The following is a 12921-nucleotide window of genomic DNA, read 5'->3' as shown; positions in this document are numbered from 1 at the left end:
TTCCCCAAGTCTTTCTTTCCTTATACAGTCATTTAATACTTTGGTCATAAGTAATTCTCTTATGAACTTTGGTGATATTTGGGAGAGGGATCCATGTTCATGGTCATTAGAATACAAGGTTAAATGAATAGTAATTATTCTCCTTTACATGGTGGAATGAGCCATTGACAAGATAATGAGGAACATGTTAGACAACAGAGGGGGGAATGCCAGCCTCTTTCTTCTCAACTACACAGTTTGTCTATGAACAGCACAGGTCAAGAGTGTGAGGCATTCAGAGCCAGGACTGCTGCTGCTGCTGCTAAGTCACTTCAGTTGTGTCCGACTCTGTGCGACCCCATAGATGGCAGCCCACCAGGCTCCCCCCGTCCCTGGGATTCTCTAGGCAAGAATATTGGAGTGGGTTGCCATTTCCTTCTCCAATGCATGAAAGTGAAAAGTGAAAGCGAAGTCGCTCAGTCGTGTCCGACTCCAGCGACCCCATGGACTGCAGCCTACCAGGCTCCTCCATCCATGGGATTTTCCAGGCAAGAGTACTGGAGTGGGTTGCCATTGCCTTCTCCAAGAGCCAGGACACAGACATCCAATTTGGACACCCAGCCCTAGGTTACAAAGGAAGGGTTTCTTGATTCAGACATAACATATTCCCCATTTCAGAGCATCTGTGACTCCTTGACTACATTGCTAAACCTGGATTTTTTCCCCCTCTATCAATCAAATAGCTTCAACCAAACAGTATTCCTTGATGATACATTATGAGCTAAGCATCAGCATAGAGTCTACGAAGAACAAAAAGAAGTGTGCGGGATGACAGTAACTACATATGTGAAACAATTAAAGGACCATATGAGACAGGAAAGAAGTTAGAATACGCAGGGCAGAATGAGAGTGAAAGAGGATATCAGAAAGGAGACAACCTATTACAAATGCTTTTGTTGGGGTTTCCATGAGTCTTAAATTCTTGCAGGTGCTATGGAGGACAGAAGACACAAGCGATGAGGGAACATTTTACAAAACATGACCCAACAAAGAACTCCTTTGACATTTTTTAGTGTGAAGGTAACTAATGTTATCCAGTAAGTTAACTATTTGCAAAACTGGAACTCCCAAAAGCAAACACCTGGGCCTGGGATTTCCTCCCATTTCCCAAATCCTAGTTAAATATTCTCAAGTAATAGAATCTTTATGTGTCTATTATATGGTGGCTCCCTGGTAAAGAATCCACCTGCCAGTGCAGGAGATTCAGGTTCATACACTGGGTCAGGAAGAGCCCCTGGAGGAGGAAATGGCAACCCACTTCAGTATTTTTGCCTGGGGAATCCCATGGTCAGAGGAGCCTACTGGGCTATAGTCCATGAGGTCGCAAAAGAGTTGGGACAGGACCTCATGACCAAACAATAACAGCAGACTCTTTGACACAGACATAGCCAGAAGAGTAAATGCAGTAAGGACTAAGGGCAGTTTATTTCCCCTCTCTTAGTAATGAAAGAGAGCATTAAGTTTGACACTACTAATGCTTGCATAGCAGCCAGTGACTGATGTTGCTGTTTTACTCCTGCTATTACATTCATGGAATAGTCCAATGGGTTTTAGTCTAGTTTCCAATTATTATAATTTAGGGAGCTTTTATGGCTTCTCTGATGGATCAACAGGTAAAGAACCCGTCTCCCAATGCAGGAGACATAAGAGATGCAGGTTTGATCCCTGGGTCAGGAAGATCCTTTGGAGGAGGAAATGGCAACTCACTCCAGTATTCTTGCCTAAAAAATCCCATGGACAGAGGAACCTGGTGGGCTACAGTCCAAAGGGTCACAAAAGAGTCAGACATGACTGAGCAACTAAACACACAACACACACACATAGAGAGCTTTAAAATTACAGTTACCTGGTCCCACCTTCAGAGATTTCAATCAGTTTAAGTTGGGGCCCTAGTCATTGATAATTTTCCCTGGCGCCTGTAAGACACAGCCCAGCTTGAGAACCGCTGGTTAACCCATAGAATGTTAACTCTGTGGGGTTACTTGAGTCCATACTGCCATCTCTGGATTGGAAAAGTGGACTTCATGCTTCTCACTTTCTAGCGTTCTTTTATTTGCTATTTTTAATTTACTATTTGAAAAACACATCAAGCCTCAAATGGATTGACCTTTCTGCTAATGTATTTCCCCTAAATTAACAGAGGCAATTAACTAATTTATATTGGAACTGTGCACTTTCCAGGCCACATTTATCAACCCCTAAATGCTTGATCTGGTGTTTCAGTTTAAATTTTTTATTATTACCCTTTAAATCTGAAGACGTGTCTTACATCTAATTAGCCAAACTTACATATTCAATTAATAGATTCATTACAGACTAATGAATATGGAGACAGCACCAGGGTAACATCTGCTTGCCGGTTGAGAAGACCCGAACTTTTCTAGTATGAAAAAAAGAAAAGTGTCTGTTGTACATATAACTAAAGCAGCTTGAGCTTTCAGTTTTAGCATTTCTGCGTACTGTGATGTTCTCAAATGGGTCGGCTAACCTGGGAAAACCAATATATTGTCCAGTGATAGCTGCCTTCCCAGACAAATATAGAAATCAGAATTGCAAAACAATATACACCTGAAGACACTTTTCAATATGAAAATATATAGGTCAAGACTGTCATCTCAAACTATTAAGTTTTTCTAACCTGAGTATTTTTATTAAAATGCCTAAGATAATAAACTTAGTAAGGAAATTAATACCATAAATTAAACAAAACCTTTAACTTACTATCGTATATGTTAGGATCATCCCCAAATTCATGTGATTTTATGTGTTTAAAAATACGGCCAGACGCTATTTTGGAAACTAAATGTTCCAATAGTCAATTATATTTGGATTCTAGAAAATTCAAAAATCTGAAATGAATTTCCACAATATTTTCAATTATTAAAATTCTGGGATTTCCTTTCTCTGGCTATGTAAAACAGGCAATTTTAATAATTATGAAAAAGCCGTGAGTTTCAGGAAAGGTGGGTGAGAGCTAGAATTCACTTGAATTAAAGGTGGCAAGAATGTGAGGAAAATCTTCAGAAATCACTTCTAGAGCACATAATATCTGCCATGTAACTGTTACTAAACAAATGACTTTGGACCAAAGTCTGCAGGGAGGAGCAATTCAAGGCATGTGCATGGCACTTTATTAGGGCGTTAAAAGTCTTTTTCTTCCATTTTACTCCTTACATTCAAGCTGACACTTGTGCTATTAAAAGACCAATATTTCTTGCTTTCAGTTATACAAGCGCAAAGTCCCAATATCCTTGTTAGAGTATCAATTACACACTAATCAAATATTCTAAAAGCGAGTCACTGCAATACTTGTGTGCCTCATACTGATGGACTCTTACGTACCTAGCAGCGACAAGACTTCCTGGGAGTGTGTGAAAGGAAACTATAAGATCTAGTAATGCCCCAAGAAACTCACAGCTTGATTCATAACTGACAGCGAATACTTAGGCCCACAAGATTTAACGTGTTTTAAGGGCAGTTAACGCTCTTCAGTATCTGAAAAATAGTGCCAGGGTGAGTAAGTGGTAAAGAATCCGCCTGCCAGTGCAGGAAACACAAGAGATGCGGGTTCAATCCCTGAGTCAGGAAGATCCCCTGGAAAAGGAAATGGCAACCCACTCCAGTATTTTTCCCAGACTTTGTATGATGGCTCAGATGGTAAAGAATCTGCCTGCAGTGTGGAAGACCTGGTTCAATCTGGTTCAATCCCTGAATCCAGAAGATCCCCTGGAGAAGGAAATAGTATTTTTGCCTGGAGAATTCCATGGACACAGGAGCCTGACAGGCTACAGTCCATGGGGTTGCAAAGACTCAGACATGACTAAATGTACATTTTGCAACATTAAACAATTTATAATACTCTGAAATCTGTATTGTATACATGTAGGTCTAGACATAATTTGCGTTAATTGTGATAAGACTGATACTTTATGTTAGCAGTTAGACATTAAACTCTAGATTTTCTAATAGTTTTTATAAAAATATTTAATGAGATATAATTACATTTTAAAAAACTGAGTAATTTTATTAAGTTTGACACATCAATTTTAATTTCTATTTTGCCTTTTAACTTTAATCAAAATTTTTAAATATTTTAGGAAAAATAACTTTTTTAAAATATAAGAAATACTTCAATGTTTCTACTTTCATTTAATTAACATTTCTGATGAAATATATATATTTAAGTATGTACACTTCAAATTATTTTTTAAAAGAAACTTTTAAATTATTACTCTCAAAATCACCAAATTATGTGAAAATCTTGGTTATAACAATACAGTGATTTTGATAAAATAAAGTCAAAAGGTGCATTTTGTGGAATAAGTATATAATTTATGAGTCATACATGTCTTTATTACTTACCCCAACATTGCTGGCACATCAACAGAGCATTAAGACATACTCAATAATAACAAAATTCAGTAGTCTTGATAATTTACTGTCTTTCAGTCAAATAAAAAGTAGAGCTTTACAGATTTAAACATTTTGCCACCATGAAGTTCTATTTGTTAAAGCGGAAGAAAACCCTACATTTAAGAATTTAAAAGTCTAGTTAAAAACTGTAAAATATTCAAAAGTATGGTAATGGGTCTTCATTTGTCTCCTTTATCTGGACCCCACAAATGTTAGAGGTAGACCTAGGTATGTAGGACTTCCCTTGTGGCTCAGTTGGTAAAGAATCTGCCTGCAGGGCAGGATACCCGGGTTCGATCCCTGGGTCGGGAAGATCCCCTGGAGAAGGAAATGGCAACCCACTCCAGTATTCTTGCCTAGAGAATCCCATGGACAGAGGAGCCTGGTGGGCTACAATCCATAGGGTCGTAAAGAGTCAGACAGGACTGAGTGACTAACACTTTCGCTTTCTCTTCAGATACAAGGAGTTGCTGTCTATGGGCTTAACAGATCACTGTTTCTTTATGTCCTGGTTCTATGGGACTTTCCAGAGACACTTGATTAGTTTGCATTGATTTTGTTGTTGTTGATCATCCTGTGATAATCCTCCTGCATATTTTTAAAGTTTTCTCTGAAAAAACGTGAAGTATCTCCAGAAACACTGCTTTAATTTGAACTCAATACGTTAATCGGCTTCTCATTGTAAAGTGGTATTCATGTATCGTTAACAGGTTGAGTCAGTGTTGTCAGGGTTTTCTGTATGCTGTAATAATTTTTTATTTGGTTTCCTTATTTCAATATGGAAAAGGCACTGGGTCTGGATTTAGTGGTGGTTTAGCTGTTTAGTCGTTTAGTTGTGTCCTAGTCTTTGCGACCTCCTGGACTGTATAATCCACCAGGCTCCTCTGCCCATGGGATTTCTCAGGCAAGAATACTAGTGTGGGCGGCCCTTTCCTTCTCCAGGGGATCTTCTCAACCCAGGGATCAAACCGTCATCTCCTGCATTGGCAGGCAGATTCTTTACCGCTGAGCCACCGTGGATTTAGGAAACCTAAATTTTAGTCAGGACTCTTCCCTTATTCACTGTGTTGAGCCACTAAAGTGTTCCCAATAGAAAATGTCCATGCTAATGTGACTATACCCTCATGAAGACTGCCAAAGTTTGTATTAGGAAATCTGCATTATTTTTTTTAACTACAAAAGGAAAACAATTTCAATTTTTTACCTATGTCAGAAAGTTATTCTCAAAACTGTGGAATAAAGAATTAGGGCATGGTTGAGCTAAACAAGTTGTGGTTTAAGTAAAATATGATCATCACATCTTCATAATTCAACAAAACAAGCACAGCATTCTTAAGAACTAAAAAAGTACATAACCATCATCTCACAACAAGGAGCTCCGAGTTCAGGCCAGCAGGGAGCATAGTTGTAGCATCATGCTCTACAGAGCTGCAGAGATCAGAAAGATGGCATTTGAGCTGTACCTACATAATAGGAAGGCATGCAGGCAAGACCAGCATGGAGGCAGGAAGAATGGAACAAACTGGAAAAGTGTAACTATGGTAAAGGTATACTTAGGACATAGCCAAGATGATAAGCTAAGAAATTGATTTAGTAGAATGGTAAGCTAGGGTAAATCAGCTCTCTTGCCTACCTTTTTACTCTGGAATATTATATGGTTTAGGTGGTAGCAAGTCCTAGAAAAGTGTGATGTGTAAGTTATTGCCATTAAACATGGCAAATAGCCAAGCAAAAGCAGAAGAAGGTCCAAAAGGTCTATGCATGCATCAAAGGATTATCAGGTGGGAGAGAAATTCCTAGGGCCATTGGAGGAGACCACAAGATGATGAGAAAGAAAGGGTTGTGAAATACCTGAAGGTGCCACAGACTACAAGACCTTACAAGGCACAGCCTCGGCCCTGTGCTAACCCTTTCCTCACCAACTTCTGCATCTTCTATCTTATTCTTATCCCCCTGTGCTGCCCCTCCTTCTACCTCCAGTGCTACTGCTTTGCTCCTCATCTCTTTTTAAATTATTAACTAATTAATTAATTTGCCTGCACCGGGTCTTAGTTGCAGCATGTGGGATCTAGCTCCCTGACCAGGAATCAAATCTGGGGCCCCTGCATTGGGACGACGGAGTCTCAGCCACTGGCTCACCGGGGGAGTCCCGGTCCTGGCCTCTTGAGTAGCATTTGTAACTGTGTATGATGACAAAGAATTTCAGTGAAGTGATGCCAGATGAGTTCCTGCAGTATATGGGAGGCAGAATTGCTCCAAGACACTAATGAGAAAAGAAGATTTCTGTACTATAGTGAAAATTTTGTCCATAATGTCTTTCTCTTCTTGTACCCCTCTTTACCGATAGACTGGCCTTCCAACATCTTAAATGTGGTCATGCTACTCTTCTCCATAGTGGCTTCCCGTTACTTACAGGATGATCAGAGCTGTGACTCTGGAGGGTAAATCATAATACCACGTGTTACAGGAGAGAAAACTTAGACGAAGACCATTTATTCAAGCCCAACAAGGGAATTGGAGGCTTTCCTCAACTCTCCTCATCACTTGTAGATATAAGAGATTTCTATGTTCCTCCCAGGCCTGCTGGATCATTTCCCAATGAAGGGTTCAGAGTCTGTGTGCCTAATAACCTGAGCATTCTCATTTTCAGGTGGTTTGGGGGACCTGATGAAGAAACTCAAGTCCAAAGAGACACACTGGTCGCAGGATCTAGAAAATGAGGGCCAGAGCCAGAATGGAAGGAGAAGAAAGGAGGGTAGCTGTGAATGGGGCTGCAGACCTCATGGCATTCTCACCAAGGGATTGATGCCAGAGCCTGATAGAAAGGCCACTTTGGGGCTCCTGGAAGTAAGTGATCCGTGCAGGGAGGACCTCCCTCCTACCCTTGCCAGCCCTGAGGGCACAACAGCAGGGCTGGAGGAGGCAGTAGGAGGGTAAGGGAGGGTGAAAAATCCTGGGCTGTGTTCCTGCTAAGGAACCGGGAAGAACATGGGGTACTTTTGCCTCAAGCATCTAGCCCTCCAGAAACAGCTGAAGATAAGCAAGATTTGCCTAGAGGGAAAATCGTGAGCAAGGCAGAATTTGTTCCTTGTATTCACAATATTCCCTTTTTTTTGGTCTTTCCTTCCTTGTTGGTGTCCTCACTCCTCATCCCCCCAGTGTGTCTTTATTCTCAACTTTTTCTTTCCTAGAAGCATAGAAATGGCTTTGACTGAGGCAGTGTTTTGCCTTGACCAGCGTTCTCTACTCAGCTTTCTTTACTTTCTGCTTTCTCCTCAACTTCCTCCCTCTCCCTCTCCCTCCCCTTCCTTCCTTCCTCCTACCCTCCTCCCTTCCCTCCTATTCCTTCTTCTTCTCCTTCTTCTTCTTCTCTTTCTTTCTCATTCACAAATGTAAGGCTTAAAAAGTACAGTATTTCATCACCAGGCAACTTTTAGCCACCTGTGGCTTTTTGTCTTTATAAGCCCCTGATTGTTTCTGTTCCCCCAATCACTCCTTTGGGGTTTCCCAAATCTGTCTTCTGAATTGGAACTCCCAAGACCTCGTGAATAAACTATTTTGTTACTGTAAAAAAAAAAAATGTATTTCAGGCAATAATAGAAGTGGAAAAAAATATTTGCAATAGAAGGTCAAGGGAGACACCCTACCCTTGAAACGATAATTTTCCAAAGTTTGCCTTAAAGTTTTCTTTGGCCATTCAAGTCACATTTAATGAGTGAAGACTTAATGTTATGCACCGTGTTAGATATCTGGCATTCAGGAAGCAACAGAGAAACAAAGAACAACAACAAAAGAACAAGTCTTAGTCCCTTTCTTTGAGTGGCTTGTAGTCTTAAGGATAAAAATTCAACCAGATAATACTGTAAGACAGAGATGTGCATACTCTATATAGAAGCCTAGGCAAAGAATAGTTAGCCTTCTTTGGGTGGGACAAGAAGGCTTTGCAGTGATGTGGCTTGAATTTGGACTTGAGGCATGAGAAGGTTTTCACTAGGGAGTTAACAGAGAAAAGAAAGGGTATTCCAAGCATAAAGAGTAGCATATAAAAGGGTTCAGAGGTGTGGAAAAGTTATAAGGAAAAAACTAAACCAGATCAGTATGGAAAGTGTAGAGTGAGTGGTGAGGAGCAGAGGGAAATGATGCTGGTGGAGGTGAAGGGTCAGCTGAAGTCATGTGGCAGGCTGTGTTTTTCAAAGATGCCCTCACAATTACATATCTCATCCCCCAGGATCTCACTTTCCATGTCTAGAGGTGGGCTCGGTTCCCTCTCTGTGACCCTGGGCTCCTGTGGCCTCCATGACCCACAGGACGTGGCAGGAGTGATGCTGCATGGCTCCCAAGGCTGGGTCATGAAAGACAGGCGGCTTCTGCTCAGTGTGCCTCCTCCCCTCCTTCTCCTCCTGCCTCTCTCCTTCTCGCTGGATCCTTGTCTTTGGAAGTCAGCATGTTGTGAGGAAGCCCAGGACAAAAGGAGAGCGTTGGTGTAAATGTTCTGTATCTTGGCCCCAGCCAGGCCCCGGCCAGCATCAGCCATCAGATGTGGGATGAATAGGCCTTCAGATGATTTTACCCAGTGTGTCTCTCTGCCGGACCCTGGACACCAAAGAACAGAAACAATCCACTCTTGCTATATTCTGCCTGGATTTCTACCCACAGTAACCATGGGAGACAATAAGTGATTATTGTTTTAAGCCATTAGGTTTGGGGGTAATTTTTTTAAGTTAATTTATTTTTTAACTGAAGGATAATTGCTTTACATAATTTTGTTGTTTTCTATCAAACATCAACATGAATCAGCCATAGGTATACATATATCCTCTTCCTTTTGAAGCTCCCTCCCATCTCCCTCTCTATCCCATCCCTCTAGATTGATACAGAGACCCTGTCTGAGTTTCCTAAGCCATACAGCAAATTTCTGTTGGTTGTCTATTTTACAGATACTGAAAGAGGAACTCCCCAGGTCAGTAGGTGCCCAGTATGCTACTGGAGATCAGTGGAAAAATAACTCCAGAAAGAATGAAGGGATGGAGCTGAAGCAAAAACACCACCCAGTTGTGGATGTGACTGGTGATAGAAGCAAGGTCCAATGCTGTAAAGAGCAATATTGCATAGAAACCTGAATGTCAGGTCCATGAATCAAGGCAAACTTGAAGTGGTCAAACAGGAGATGGCAAGAGTGAACATCGACATTCTAGGAATCAGCGAACTAAAATGGACTGGAATGGGTGAATTTAACTCAGATGACCATTATATCTACTACTGCAGGCAGAAATCCCTTAGAAGAAATGGAGTAGCCATGATGGTCAACAAAAGAGTCTGAAATGCAGTACTTGGATGCAATCTCAAAAATGGCAGAATAATCTCTGTTTGTTTCCAAGGCAAACCATTCAATATCACAGTAATACAAGTCTATGCCCCAACCAGTAATGCTGAAGAAGCTGAAGTTGAATGGTTCTATGAAGACCTACAAGACCTTTTAGAACTAACACCCAAAAAAGATATCCTTCTCATTATAGGGGACTGGAATGCAAAAGTAAGAAGTCAAGAAACACCTGGAGTAACAGGCAAATTTGGCCTTGGAGTACAGAATGAAGCAGGGCAAAGACTAATAGAGTTTTGCCAAGAAAATGCACTGGTCTTAGCAAACACCCTCTTCCAACAACATAAGAGAAGACTCTACACATGGACATCACCAGATGATCAACACCGAAATCAGATAGATTACATTCCTTGCAGCCAAAGATGGAGAAGCTCTATACAGTCAACAAAAACAAGACCAGGAGCTGACTGTGGCTCAGATCATGAACTCCTTATTGCCAAATTCAGACTCAAATTGAAGAAAGTACGGAAAACCACTAGACCATTCAGGTATGACCTAAATCCCTTATGATTATACAATGGAAGTGAGAAATAGATTTAAGGGACTAGATCTGATAGATGGAGTGCTTGATGAACTATGGAATGAGGTTCGTGACATTGTACAGGAGACAGGGATCAATACCATCCCCATGGAAAAGAAATATAAAAAAGGAAAATGGCTGTCTGGGGAGGCCTTACAAATAGCTGTGAAAAGAAGAGAGGCGAAAAGCAAAGGAGAAAAGGAAAGACATAAGCATCTGAATGCAAAGTTCCAAAGAATAGCAAGAAGAGATAAGAAAACCTTCCTCAGTGATCAATGCAAAGAAATAGAGGAAAAGAACAGAATGGGAAAGACTAGAGATCTCTTCAAGAAAATTAGAGATACCAAGGGAACATTTCATGCAAAGATGGGCTTGATAAAGGACAGAAATGGTCTGGACCTAACAGAAGCAGAAGATATTAAGAAGAGGTGGCAAGAATACACAGAAGAACTGTACAAAAAAGATCTTCACAACCAAGATAATCACGATGGTGTGATCACTCACCTAGAGCCAAACATCCTGGAATGTGAAGTCAAGTGGGCCTTAGAAGGCATCACTACGAACAAAGCTAGTGGAGGTGATGGAGTTCCAGTTGAGCTGTTTCAGATCCTGAAAGATGATGCTGTGAAAGTGCTGCACTCAAAATGCCAGCAAATCTGGAAAACTCAGCAGTGGCCACAGGACTGGAAAAGGACAATTTTCATTCCAATCTCAAAGAAAGGCAATGCCAAAGAATGCTCAAACTAGTGCACAACTGCACTCATCTCATGCTAGTAAAGTAATGCTCAAAATTCTCCAAGCCAGGCTTCAGCAATATGTGAACTGTGAACTTCCAGATGTTCAAGCTCGTTTTAGAAAAGGCAGAGGAACCAGAGATCAAATTGCCGACATCTGCTGGATCATGGAAAAAGCAAGAGCGTTTCAGAAGAACATCTATTTCTGCTTTATTGACTATGCCAAAGCCTTTGACTGTGGATCACAATAAACTGTGGAAAATTCTAAGAGATGGAAATACCAGACCACCTGACCTACCTCTTGAGAAACCTATATGCAGGTCAGGAAGCAACAGTTAGAACTGGACATGGAACAACAGACTGGTTCCAAATAGGAAAAGGAGTACGTCAAGGCTGTATATTATCACCCTGCTTATTTAACTTCCATGCAGAGTACATCATGAGAAACTCTGGGCTGGAAGAAGCACAAGCTGGAATCAAGATTGCCGGGAGAAATATCAATAACCTCAGATATGCAGATGACACAACCCTTATGGCAGAAAGTGAAAAGGAACTAAAAAGCCTCTTGATAAAAGTGAAAGAGGAGAGTGAAAAAGTTGGCATAAAGCTCAACATTCAGAAAACGAAGATCATGGCATCTGGTCCCGTCATTTCATGGCAAATAGATGGGGAAACAGTGGAAACAGTGTCAGACTTTATTTTATTGAGCTCCAAAATCACTGCAGATGGTGATTGCAGCCATGAAATTAAAAGATGCTTACTCCTTGGAAGGAAAGTTATGACCAACCTAGATAGCGTATTAAAAAGCAGAGACATTAGTTTGCCAACAAAGGTCCGTCTAGTCAAGGCTATGGTTTTTCCAGTGGTCAGGTATGGATGTGAGAGTTGGACTGTGAAGAAAGCTGAGCGCCAAAGAATTGATGCTTTTGAACTGTGGTGTTGGAGAAGACTTTCGAGAGTCCCTTGGACTGCAAGGAGATCCAACCAGTCCATTCTGAAGGAGATCAGCCCTGGGATTTCTTTTGGAAGGAATGATGCTAAAGCTGAAACTCCAGTACTTTGGCCACTTCATGTGAAGACTTGACTCATTGGAAAAGACTCTGATGCTGGGAAGGATTGGGGGCAGGAGGAGAAGGGGACGACAGAGGATGAGATGGCTGGCTGGCATCACTGACTCAATGGATGTGAGTTGAGTGAACACAGGGAGTTGGTGATAGACAGTGAGGCCTGGCGTGCTGTGATTCATGGGGTCGCAAAGAGTCAGACACGACTGAGCGACTGAACTGAACCGAATTTAAGTTTCCATGTTACTCTTTCCATACATCTCACCCTCTCCCCTCCCCTCCTCTCCTCTCCTCTCCCATGTCCATAAGTCTATTCTCTACGTTTATGCAGCAATAGATAATGGATTCAGTCATGTCAAAGTGTTGCACTCTGTCTTGAAAACACCAGGGAACCAGTGAAGGTGTTCTCATCAGAGAAGTGGGATAAGACTTTTGAATTAGAAAGATAGCCCTGGCGTCAATTTGGAAGTGGGATGGTGGGGGAAGGGTGACTTAGAGGCTGGGAAAACAAAACTATGTTAGTTACCCAGGCTAGTGGGAACCATAAAGCTGGAAAATATTGGTGAGTTTTAAGGAAAACTTTTAATTTAGTTTGGTTTAGGAAATACTTTTCTGAATCCAAAAGGTGAGATGCAGTTAAGAACAGCAAATTTCTTGAGCTGGTTCTTTCCCACCTCCCCTGACCACACTTTTCCTCTGCTCCCTTACGTCCTGAACCTTCAGAGCCCCTTTCATGGTGCCCTCATCCTTCCCTGCTGATGTCTACTAGCT

This window comes from Ovis aries, chromosome 7 (genome assembly GCF_016772045.2).
Source record: "Ovis aries strain OAR_USU_Benz2616 breed Rambouillet chromosome 7, ARS-UI_Ramb_v3.0, whole genome shotgun sequence".
In the NCBI taxonomy this organism is placed as follows: domain Eukaryota; kingdom Metazoa; phylum Chordata; class Mammalia; order Artiodactyla; family Bovidae; genus Ovis; species Ovis aries.
Note: the sequence above shows the minus strand (reverse complement) of the source record.